Source organism: Leptodactylus fuscus, chromosome 4 (assembly GCF_031893055.1).
Source record: "Leptodactylus fuscus isolate aLepFus1 chromosome 4, aLepFus1.hap2, whole genome shotgun sequence".
Classification (NCBI taxonomy): Eukaryota; Metazoa; Chordata; class Amphibia; order Anura; family Leptodactylidae; genus Leptodactylus; species Leptodactylus fuscus.
The window spans coordinates 36324286-36337243 of NC_134268.1; the positions used below are offsets into that span (position 1 = coordinate 36324286).

Here is a 12958-nt window from a genome sequence, read left to right on the forward strand (position 1 = left end):
ACTCATTTACATTTTAGGAGATTTCTGTCCTATTTGAGAAGTCCATTTGCTAATCTCTGCCAGGTCTTGGCCACTAGGACAGTTTTACTTCTTTGAGTGATTCCTAGTGAGATTCATTCTGTTCCTGAATGCAAGTGATGCAGATAATCTGTGAGATAAATTGTTGGCTTGAGCATTAATGGTTGACACAACATCCTCCTGGGGTATTTAGAGGATGAACCTGTCTAAAGAATAAATCCATTTCTCCTGCTTTTATGATTGGAAAGATTTGTGATGTCCCTTTGGAAATTAAAGACAAACAAATCCCAAGCAAAGAAAATGAATGTTTCAGTAGGAGATTTTTACCACTTATACCGTATATACTCGAGTATGAGCCGAATTTTTCAGCACCGCTTTTGTGCTGAAAAAGCCCCCCTCTGCTTATACTTGAGTCAAGCAAAAAAAAAAAAAATTTTTTTTTATTTTTTTTTTGGGAGGGGGGTCTATGACCAGCCGCAGTGTCAGTGTATAGAATCTCCCATAAAATAGTGAAAAAAGAATGAAGCTTTAAAAAAAAAAAATCTAATAAAAAAATAACAAAAGTTGTAAATCCCTCCTTTCCCTAGAATACATATAAAAGTAGAAAATGGCTGTGACACACATACACATTAGGTATCCCTGTGTCTGACAGTGCCCGGTCTACTGAATATAGGGGATCTGCAGTGCTCCTGTTCCATCAGGAGGGGGTTAATAGGAGCACTGCAGATACCTTATATACAGCCAGGCTGAATTCCAAGTGGGGGATAAAAAAAACAGTCCTCAAGCTCAGGGAAGGGGCAGACAGACAACCAAAACACCCCCTCCCCTTTCCCAGCATGCAGCAACTACTGCACCCAAAAAGTCCGACCATTTTAATTTTTGGAATTTCCCAGTAGCTGCTGCATTTCCCCCCCTCGGCTTATACTCGAGTCAATAAGTTTTCCCAGCTTTTTGTGGTAAAATTAGGGGCCTCGGCTTATATTCGGGTCGGCTTATACTCGAGTATATACAGTAATTATGGATCCTGAAGAAGACACAATTTATGGTACTTGGTGGAAGAACAGCATGAAGAGTTAATAGACAATTGGATCATATAAAGTCATCTTAATATTTCATATGTCCATTCAGCTATTTCCAATATTTAGGACTACTAGCCAAAAGTACTACGGTAGTTGTTTTAGTCCATAAATTGACAGAATACAGTAGAATTTATCTTCTCTATTGACTTTTTCTGGTAGCCTAGCTAATAGAATTGTACCCATTAGTGACTAGACAATCCCGATCATGGCCACTGATGCTCAGATTGTTGTATCTACATGACCAGGCCCAAACAAACATCTGTGCCCCTGTGGTAACCAGTCTCTAGTCCCTGTCTGTATGAGCATGACCCTTAGGTTAAAGATGACCTATCACCACCTTCACCAACTTATTGAATCCTTTGGTAGACATTGCTCCATTGATTCTGGAATTTTTCCTCAAGCCCTCACAGTTCCCGAGCATCATGGCTGTTATTTTCAGCACTGGCTGTCTAATGTCAGGAGGGTGGTCCTAGGATGGAGCAGAAAGACAGGGCCCGCCCACCTGTCAGTACAAGGGATAATTGTGCTGAAACGTACAGCAATAATTGCTCAGGAAGGGTGAGGGTTAGAGAAAATATTCCAACAGAATAATGGTATTGGTATCTCTTGAAGGGTACAAAGAATTGGTGGAGGAGGTAAAAGGTCTTCTGGTTGACTTGGTTTAAAGTGAACAGAACTTCTGCCTCACGTTCCTCTCCACTTTCTGCCATAGCCTTTACTTGCTGATGAGGATCAGATTAATGGGGGTGATCAGCCAAGTGTCCAACACTGTTGGTTCTGTGGCAAATCCCAGGAGGGTACCTATTTTTCCAATGGGCGGCAGATTCAGGACAGAATTTGGTGCAGATTGTGAGGTGGAATCATGTGTGTGTAAACTTTACCCATACGCTGGAGATACAGATTGAGAGTCCTTTCCTGAGGAAACTGGCGTAGATGTGACACCTCTTTGGCCCACAGCTCAGATTTGCACCAAAGATGCGCCAACTTAGTGCAAATAGGAGGGGGTGATGTTCTGGCCTCCATCGGTTTAGGGTAGGTTAGGTTATTGAGAAGGGGCTTCTTGTGTCTAGTATGTAGAGATACAAAGTTTTGACCTATCTGTAGAAAACATCAGCCTTGGGTAACAACAATGTAGCGCCATTTTCTGATCAATATACATCTAAGAGATATTATATTGCCTAATTAATTTAACTCCTTCATGGCTGAAGCTAAAGATCCTTGTACTGTGGAAAATCCTTTAAAGCCGTCAGCCAAAGCAATGCATTAACCTGTATGATAAATGATCCCGTGTCACTTTCTTGGAAAAGCTTTGTATCGATTTCTACAGCCCTAATAACATTTATAACTTTTCTATTACCAGAAGCTCCTTTAAAAGTCTGCATTTAACTAAGGTCAGGATAGGGTTTCAGAATTTTGGCTGCACACCCATCACTGTGTTAAGGCTAATGAAGACCATGAGCACACGACTTATTGATACACTGTAGTTTTATATCATAGTTGGGAAAACAGTTTAGAAATAAACATTTAAAGGGGTTGTTCAGAAATGGAAAACGTGGCTGTGTTCTGCTTCTTACGAAGTGATATCATGTCTATTGGTCACATGACTATGCAAAAGCTCAAGCCCGTTCAAGGAATGGGTTGCAGCGTGGCCATGTGAACGATGGACGTGTTGTCACTTCCTGAAAAGAAGAAAGCAGCCATGTTTTATAACCCGGAATAACCCCTTTAAAATGTTCCTCTTGTGACTAGCTTCATTGTCTACTCACAAGATAAAACATATCTTCTAACTTCTCAGAAGTATCCTTCACTTGATCCTGAATTGTGTGGCCCCTGAAACCATTATATAGCTTTCATATCCTGTATCTAACGTCACACACAGAAGTCTATGGAGAGGGAAAGGGGGAGGAGGAGGCGGCTTTGGCTCGGTATTGCGGTTATCTGACTAAATATAGCAGTATGTGTGACTTATCCAGCAGCTTCATCCTTCCCCTCTCCATAGACTTCTCTGTTAAAAGCAACTCTGCCTGATAAATGGAGAACAAAACATTTTTCTTAAATAAGATCTATTCTAAAATTTCTTATATTTAGTTAAGGTGTTCATTTATGAGAAGTTGTTTTATAATTGGAGGTCCACTTTAAGAATTTTCCCAGAGATTTTTAGCTGTGAGTTGCTGCCGTGTGATGTCACACTCATTATATCTCATCATTTGTCATTAGAGCGTAGGTCCTGACCTGTCTTTAGTTTTGTCAATAGCTCAGTATCTACCATGGAGTGATCTATTTGTGCTGGAGCTTATTGAGTCTTTTTTTTTCTTTAAATGCTGTTCTTTCTCGCCATGATCCCATCATTGTATTCAAGGTGCAGCATCCTGTGACAGCATTAAATATGGATGAGCGTATGTGTATATGTGCCCTGTTGTGCTATAATCATCATGGACCATGTTATTTAGTTTGGTGCGTTCAATTCTGTTGTAAAGCTGCTTACAATATGGTTATATGTACAATATCTAGTTAGAATATTGCTACATATATCAGATTATAGCTACTGTATGGCCGCCTTATCTCTCTATACAGTGGCGTAACTAGAAATGGTGGGGCCCCGTGGCGAACTTTTGACATGGCCCCCTCCCAACCGACACCGAAGACCTCGACTGCCCCCCTCCTCCGCATTCCTGCGCGCTCTATTATGCCCCATAGTGGCCCCTGCTCACAGTATTATATCCCTTAGTGGCCCCTGCACACAGTATTGTATCCCTTAGTGGCCCCTGCACACAGTATTATACCCCATGGTGGCCCCTGCACACAGTATTATGTCCCATAGTGGCCCCTGCACACAGTATTATATCCCTTAGTGGCCCCTGCACACAGTATTATATCCCTTAGTGGCCCCTGCACACAGTATTATGCCCCATAGTGGCCCCTGCACACAGTATTATGTCTCTTAGTGGCCCTACACACAGTATTATCCTCCATAGTGGCCCCTACACACAGTATTATCCCCCATATTGGCCCCTGCACACAGTATTATGTCCCACTGTGGACACCCATATAAATTATTATACTCTGGGGTCTTTTCAGACCCCAGAGTATAATAATCAGAGACCCAGAGGGGATAAAAAAATAAAAAACACTGTTACTCACCTATCTCCCGGCTCTGCTGCAGTCCTCCGCTGTCGGCCTGCGCTTTAGTCCATCTTCTATGACGTCAGACGTCACATGACCCAGGGCGCAGGCCGGAGTCATGTGACGTCAGACGACTAGGCCTGAAGCCTGACTGGATCGTTGAGAGGTAAGTAACAGTGTCTTTTATGTTTCTTACCTCTCCCGGGCCTCCAATCATTATACTCGGGGGTCTGAAAAGACCTATTAAAAAAAAACAAAAAAAACGCAGCAGTAGTGGCTGTCGCCGGGCCCCTTATGTCCCGGGCCCTGTGGCAGCTGCCTCTGCTGCTACGGTGGTAGTTACGCCACTGTCTCTATAATCATATTGAACATTTGGCCCTCCATATGGAAAACGGGGTGCTGAGCAGACTGATTTGTAGTTTGGTGGAAAACGTTCTGCATAACCTTAAATTATTGCAAACTGGAGGCATAGGCCCAGGCTCACGCAGTCTGCAAACCCATTACAAAGGGCTATGGTATTAACCCATCTCATTACGATTACTCATTACAAACACAGGACCTTTCACTACCTGCACCAGCCCCAACTCTTTGCATCCTTCAAGTGTTGCTTTACCCATTGTAACAATATTGGAATTTTTTCTACAACCCCCCAATCTCCCTTCACGAACAATCATTTCAGTCAGTTTTGGCACAAATAGTCACTTAAGTGTCAGGTGGGCGGTCCTGGGCCAGAGCAGACAGACAGGGAACACCCACCTAACAAATGCTTGTTCAGGAACAATGGGGGATAGCAAAAAAAAATCCAACTGCAATGGAATCGATGGAGCAGTGCCGACACAAGGAGTTGATGTTAGTTGTGAAAGGTCCACTTTTAACCACTCGACTGCTGTTATTTGGGCTGTTAATGACACAGTGTAGTCGGGGTCCTGCTGCCAAGAAAATCCCATTTTAAGTTGCAAGCCGATGAGTGGTTTGCTGCAGACAGCGCATGGCTACTGCTCCACCTGTGGTTGCCACATCATTGGGACCGGTCAATCTCTACGGGTATCCGAAGTCTTTAGACTTGCATTGTGGGTGCAATGACGCTAAAGCCAGGATCCACATCTGATTTTGGCTTCAAATACTGCATGCAAAAAACTGAACATGTGAATATGTCCTATAGCCAGCAGGCCTGACCAGATCGTTCAGCAAAGCTGTGCTCAAGATAAGGAAACCATTAACCATGGCACTGCTATGGCGAACAAAAAGAATAGAACTACTCAGCAGCCTGAGGATATAACAAAGAGGATGTATATAACTAAGACAGCACATAAAATATATATACTATACTTCCTTACTAGACAGCCGGTGACCTCTGCGCACTGCCATATGTGAGACCTGAGGGCGATGCATCAACCTGCGCCTTGTGTCACGCGCAGTAGTCACTGACACACATTCTGACTTCCGAATACGTTTTACAATAGGTTGCGTTATATCTCCTACGTACAATATGTTCGTGAAAGCGTTATCAGGCCACTGGATATACGGTATAATGTAATCTCGCAGCGATCTATCCTTCAGAGACTGACGGCTATCTGTGCCCTCTTAGTCTATATCTCAGGAGTACAAGGAGCAGGAAGGCGATATATGACAGAGATTTGGCGGTACGTATTCTCCGTCTCCGCTGTATAAAAGCCACTTTCACATAACATTTTAAGAACTTGTGAATTCTCAGGTTTATTCTGCTTTTGCGTCTACATTGTAGCCCTGAAAGATGGATTGAAGATGAAATGTGGACTCTCTTAGTTCAGGAGCAGCCGTATAAAGCGGATGTATAGTGTGTCAAGCTCCTGAGCCGCACATTCGCCGTGCTGCGCATATATTACCGCTTCTTTTAAGCTCCCGAGGCTTCTCTTCTTGACATTTCTTCTGCACTTTGTCATCAGATTTTCAAAAGCTTTTCATGATTTTCTGAAGTCCATGATAGCATTTGAAAGCCGAAGCCGATGACGGACTGCAGAATACTGCCTTAGGTACACGGATACATGCTTACTGCTCAGGTATATACTGTCACTGCTATATGGGAAAACCTACAAGTATATTAGGACAGTGTCCTCCATATCCATAAAGTGCTGTGGAATGTGTTGGCAAAATAAATAAATGATTCTTCCAATTACTACCAGAAAATCTGCATATTTGTCTGGTTTCACCTGTCGGTTAGTATTCCTCTGGTGCGATACAGAAGTATCACAGGTAAATGTGCCATAAATGACCCCAGGTATCATCTGGTATATGGCACATCCAGTTATGATGTCTCCCAGCACCAGACAGAAAACGTTGCCTGCAACACGTCCACCTACTGAGCTGAGAGCCGGTGGTCAGGCACGCTCTGTCACTCTCTCTACTGCTGGGTCCTCATTCCTATTCTTTCCATAGTAATCTTACGGAACCCATAGACTATAATGGGGTCTATGTGCTTGCAGCACGCTGCCCGCACGAATCATGCAGGCAGGAAAGTAGATAGTAAGCTACTTTCCTGTCCGCATGATCCCTGCGGAGATCTGGCGGCAAGCACACAGACCCCATTATAGTCTATGGGGTCCATGTGCTTTCACTGGCACACCACTTGCAGCTGCGTTCAGTATTCCGTTCAGGGGAGGTCCTCATGCAGACTCCCCCGGACGAAATACCAATGCAGATGTAAACGAGGGCTTATGTTCATGAATATAAAAGTTCCTCTACCTATTACCTGTTATGGGGACTATTTTTATGGCTGCCAGCAGGGAAGAAGACTGACTGTCAACTTCTCTAGGGACTAGATTTACAGCAGACTCTAGGGAAAGAAAACTTAACTGAGGTTCTCTCAAGGGACTGTGTTTACAGACACTAGAGAAAGAAAAATGCCTGACTATTTCATTGCTGCCAGCGGAGGAAGGAGACAAACTAGGGAACTTTCAAGGGACTGTGTTTACAGACACTAGAGAAAGAAGGTCTGACTATTTCATTGCTGCCAGCAGGAGAAGGAGACTAGTGAGTTTTCTAGGGGCTATATTTACAGTTGACACTGGAAAAAAAAAAGACTGACTGAGACATTAGTGGAGAATTTTTTAGGAACTATATTTAAAGTTTCTAGTGGGTAGAAAAGGTTGGGGTTTTCTATATTTATGGCTGATATTGGGAGCAGAAGACAACAGAGAAATATATCCTCAGACTACTCATATTGACACAGAGTATCGATGATGCTGAGGAGTGCACAGAGAAGTAAAAACAATAAATGAAAGGTATATAGTGGTGGAAATGTTGCAAAGCGGTCAACAGCTTTTTAGGAGTGCAATTTGTATTATGTGGACACCAGAACCCCATATGAACTTTTCACCAGTGGGGTTGTATCGGATTATCTTCTCTTCACCGTTCCTCTTGACTATGGCGGCCATGACAAGTGTTTTTCCAGCCTGATACGCTCTACCAGCATGGCGTGATTTTCTGTACCACTTTTCTACTTCTTTTCCTTATGATATTTGGTATTGGAGAGACACTTGAGCCCTGCACCGAGTGGGTACATGCAGTTCTTGTGTCACCTAAGTGGAAAAATAACAATGCAATAGAAATTAGTTTTGATACCTCATACGAGTGTCCTGTTACTACTCCATGATACCTCGGTGGAAATATTGCTTTCCACCGAATGGCATTCTTCAAGCATTACAAATTTATGCTGTGCGTCAAGCGGGCGGTCAGGTCTGTGATTTAGATGCATGTCTATGTGCAGTTATGGCAGATTATCCGGGCTGACGGAGATGTTTGTTGTTCATATGCATAAATGTATAAGCAGTGTTGGAGAGATGCTTTATTCCCCCGATGGTGGGAGAAAATAGAATTGGTCGCAGAGGAAGGGGCTTCATGTGCAATTGGTATTCATACAAGTTAGCTGTCAGATGCCAGAACGTGACCGGCCATATAGAGCCAGAAACTTATATCGGTTGCTGCTTTCATAACCACGTACTCTACATTTCTATATCAGTCTAGTTTTCAGTATATTCTATCTCTTCCGTCGTCAGCGAACGCAGTCTTGCAATGCTAGAAGTACCCACTAGGGAGCAGCAAACCTACTTATAGTTCTCCCTATAGACCAAAGTCCTGCCTTAGGTCTTATGTCAGAGAAAAGGATTACCTATTGAAAGTTGTTCTTCATAGAAATGGAGGAAAAACTTAATGTTCAGCTTTTACTTAAAGCAGAAGTAATTTACATAGAAATGTAAATGATGAGAACTTCATAGAATGATAAAGTAGAATAGCTATACATAAATGTCAAATGCCTCGCCTTAATTCATTCCAAAACTGGGTGTCAGCAGATCTGCGGCATACACGAATCCAGATATCCAGGGTGTCTTCTTTTATAATGTCTGAATACCGCAATACATAATAGATGGTGCAGATGTGAGAGACCCCCAGGCATGACTGTTTCATCCCCATTGTCCGACTGTCTGGCATCATGAAGCTCTAAATCTAGTGTAGCCTTCATAGCCCTCAGTCCGATGTCAATGTGCACCATATGGGAAAGCTGGATCTATGTCCGAAGATGCAATGGGACAGGTTTACGGATCCTTTCTTGAAATATCTAGAAAGTGCAAAGTTAGACTCGGCTATCTAAAAATGCTCCAGATTTGGCATAGTGGATAAGGTGGATGATACATCTAATGCGGCTTTAGGCTGTCCTGTCTAATTTCTGTAATACCTATTAGTTGGTTTATTTTGGACCAAACGTTTGCACCAAATGGTGATGTACGTTGGGGCAATTCGTCATAGCGAAGTAGGTAGATGTATAATATCTCTGGATACAATCCTCTGATAATGACTGATAACTTAGAACAATAGTAAGCGAGCGCTACAATCCTCTTATAATGTTGTATTACAGTGAGGCTATTAAGAACGAAGAACCTGCAAACTGCTATTGGGCTAATATGGGTACTGCAAGTGCCGTCTCTTTGACAATGGCTGATAACGGAGAGCAATAGTAAGCAAGTGCTGCAATCCTCTAATAATGCTGTATTTCATCGAGGCTATTAAGAATGAAGGACCTGCAAGCGTCTGCTGGCTATTACAGCTCATGTGCGAGTGCTGTCCTCTGATAATGGCTGATAATAGAGAACAATCGAGTGCTACAAGACTCTGATAACGTTGTATTTCAGTTAGACTATTAAGTCTGAAGGACCTGCAAGATTCTATTGAGATGTGTATATATATATATATATATATATATATATATATATATATATATATATATATATGTCATGTGATGTGATGTGATATGAAGGCGGAAGGAGGAAGGCCCTTGATGTGAAAGCCGGTGATGCTAGATTTGCTTGGAACGTTAGGTCCTAGAGAGCTGAAACCTGATCTAAAATCTTCAGAAACGCCTGATTTATATATGTGCCAACTTTGGTGCAGATTGGTCTGTGCATAAAGGATAGACAACAAAAATTCTGATGGGTGGAGAAAGAGGCATTTTTCTGTAATACAATATATTATATAGTTTCTTATCACTGCTTGTACTATATATTTATGGGGGAATAAATAGAACCTACAATTACACTCTGTCCTATAGAGGATAAGCGATCCTGGTGTATGACAGACGCCCCTGGCTATGTCACCATGTTAGACTAGAAGGCCTCTTTTGACCTGAAGACCGCCTTAGGTGCTGCAATAAATCAGATAACTTTGCGTTGTATGATCTGACAAATAACCGTACAGCTGAACTCGGAATAAGTGAGTGTCATAGCGGGAGCGTCGCCTAACCTGGCTAGTGACCCTGGATCCGCTGTAATTGGAGGGGCACACAACATACAGTACATCAATCTACACATGGCCGCAAGCCTAGGCCCTGTAATGAAACAATCCATGGCGGTGGCCGGTAACAGAGTGACACCGGTGTCATCGTGTATGTCATAGTGTGAGAAGCGCTGCAGTAGCCGCACAGATTTATTGACCGTATTTTCTTGAGTAATTCTTAATGAGACTATAAAGTTCCCCGGACTGTGACAAGACTGAGCACGGATTGTAAATGCAACTGAACTGTGTCCTGATGGATTCCTCATGTCAGGATTGCTTCTTATAAAAGAGAAGGAAGCCTTATAGGGAATAATTGTGCGTCTGAAAAACGTGCGGATGTTACACCGTGTAACATTGTGATGAATGAGGCCTTCTGTATCAGACGCGGTGTCTGTGCCATTTGTAGAGCGTTGGAATTGTGCAGGATTTAAATTTCCCCATTTGGAATAGACTTGTTTCTCTAGCGCCACCTATAGGTAACTACTTGTAAGGGTAGAGTTTTTGCAAGCCAATTTTTGATGCAGAATCCTCAAAATCCACCTCCAAAGCTCCCAACTATGTCAGTAGCAGATTTTTTTTTACCTTGGCGGATTTATCTTTGTCCGATAGCGGTTTTTTTAAGCAGTTTTTGGGGTTTGCAAGACCGAATCCGTTACCACTTTTTTTTTTTTTTTTACTTCCTGGCAAACTATTATTATTATTATGCTTCCTTATATAGCGCCATCATATTCCGCAGCGCCTTACAGATATTGTCAGTCACTGTCCCCTAAGGGCTCACAATCTACATTCCCTATCAGTAAGTCTTTGGTGTGTGGGAGGAAACCGGAGTACCCGGAGGAAACCCACGCAAACACGGGGAGAACATACAAACTCCTTGCAGATGTTGCCCTTGGCAGGATTTGAACCTAGGACTCCAGCGCTGCAAGGCTGCAGTGCTAACCACTGAGCCACCGTGCTGCCCTGACAACTCTGGCCTGACAACTGCAGTATAACTCATACAAGAAAACTTATACAGGAAATCTGTGGCAGCTCCTGACCGTCATGTAGATTTCCATTCTGGCTTAATATGGGATGAAGACATGAGAGAATACTTGACAAAAGTTAAAGGGTTTGTACAATGACAGTCATTCCTGGCATCCTGCTAGAATAATCCATCCGAGTTCAACAGGAGGGCGTCTGACTTCTCTGACAACCGCCAAATACTAGAGAAAATCTGGAGCAGTGCTATAATAACCGCCGTTGCGCCCGTTCCTATAGGCCGCATTGTAAGACACATACCAGGAGTAGTGCGGGGTTTTACATGCAGACATCCACCGCAGTTTACAACACAATCAAAGTGGATGAAATTCTATAACTTTATTACATTATTTTTCTTCGCATTGGAAATAATTGCTGCTTTCTTCCAAAAACAGCGCCACACCTGCCTGTAGTTTGTATGTGGTACTGCAGCAGAGCCCCATTCACTTTGATGGAGCTAAACTGCGTTATCACTCATAACCTATGGACAGCTGCGGTGCTCTATCTAGAAGATGATAGCTAAATAATTCTAATTTTATAGATCCCCTGTAATGTATGTCATAGGACAAACCCTTTAAAAGCAACGTGTTCTAAAATTCAAAAATTCTTTCAAAAAATATATTAAAAAGAGAACAAAAAAACAAAACCTTTAAGACATTTAAAGGGGTTGCCCCCAGGGATATAATCCTATTTGTCTACAAATTGGAATAATATGTTCATGGTGAACCCCTTTAAGGCTTTGTACTCTCCTCTGTGACAAACAAGTAATTCTACCGTGTAAGGGCGGGTTCACACCAGTGCCCGGTCTCCGCTTTGCAGGTTTCCGTCTTCTGCCCGACTTTGTGTCCGGTTAAAAAAAAAAAAAAAAAAACTGTTTCGCCGCAGAGAGGCACAAGACGTTCACGAGCGTCAAGTAAATGGGTCGCAGGTGTGAACCCGCCCTTCTGCAGCAATATGACCTCATCATGTGTCGTGAAATAACATGGTAACATATGGTGATATAATATACACCATGTTACGTATTTTCTATATTTTATCCAGTGCCGCACAAGGCAGACGGCAGAAGCGGTGACTTGTAAATAACGCTTGTGGTGTTACTTCGGGAAGCGCTCGTCTGCTTTCATTCATCATGGCGGGTGCTTTTTCTTTCTGATGGGCCAGACAGCAGCTTTATGAAGCAATTATTTATGTCCGGAAGCTCTCTGGCAGAATATAGTATAAGTAAGCCGGGATCGATATAATATAGTGTCTTCAGACGGCTTCCTTTGAGATAAATAGCACCCTGCAGGATACCTGAAATCTTCTCCGTCTATGACAGTGATGTCCATAGCGGCCTCTCAATAATTGAATAACTCCTTAGAGATGTCAGCGCAGGCAGCGCCGGATGAGACAGTGTATAGCTACTAGATAAATATTAGTCCAGTTAATTGGCCCGATGGCACACGTCTAATATGATTTCATTCATTGGGACTTTTTTTTACATAGTGTCGTAAGGCGCAATTCAGACCCCATTGTTGTCCCTTTTAGTTATGAAATGAAAACGGAAAACGTTCCTATCCTTGTAAGAAAATTTCCCGCTATCCCCATAAGGATCTGCCTCCAGCACCATACCCGTAATGATGACCTCTAGTCCCGACCATTAACACTTCGCGATCATTACTTTATTCTGACAGTCTTTGGGTTGTAGCAATTAATGCGGAGTGTAAACCCTGCATTACAAAATCTCCTCGTGTAATGAGTTAGATGACGTGAGGTCACCAAGAGTGATCTCATTAGCAAAGGATGGCGGTCGCTGACGCTTGGCAGAGTTCCCAGCATCCTTTGCAGCACTAGAGGAATCTTCGGTGACATTCCAGGGGAACACAAGGACTAATAACTGAACGTCCTCCTTGCACTTGAAAGGGCTTCTGTAGTTT

General features: G+C 42.8%; 1 protein-coding gene across 1 annotated transcript in view; it reads left to right on the plus strand.

Moving 5' to 3' along the window:
- Positions 1-12958, plus strand: part of STK3 (serine/threonine kinase 3) — a 146298-nt gene that overhangs the window by 125786 nt on the left and 7554 nt on the right. The window lies entirely within an intron of this gene.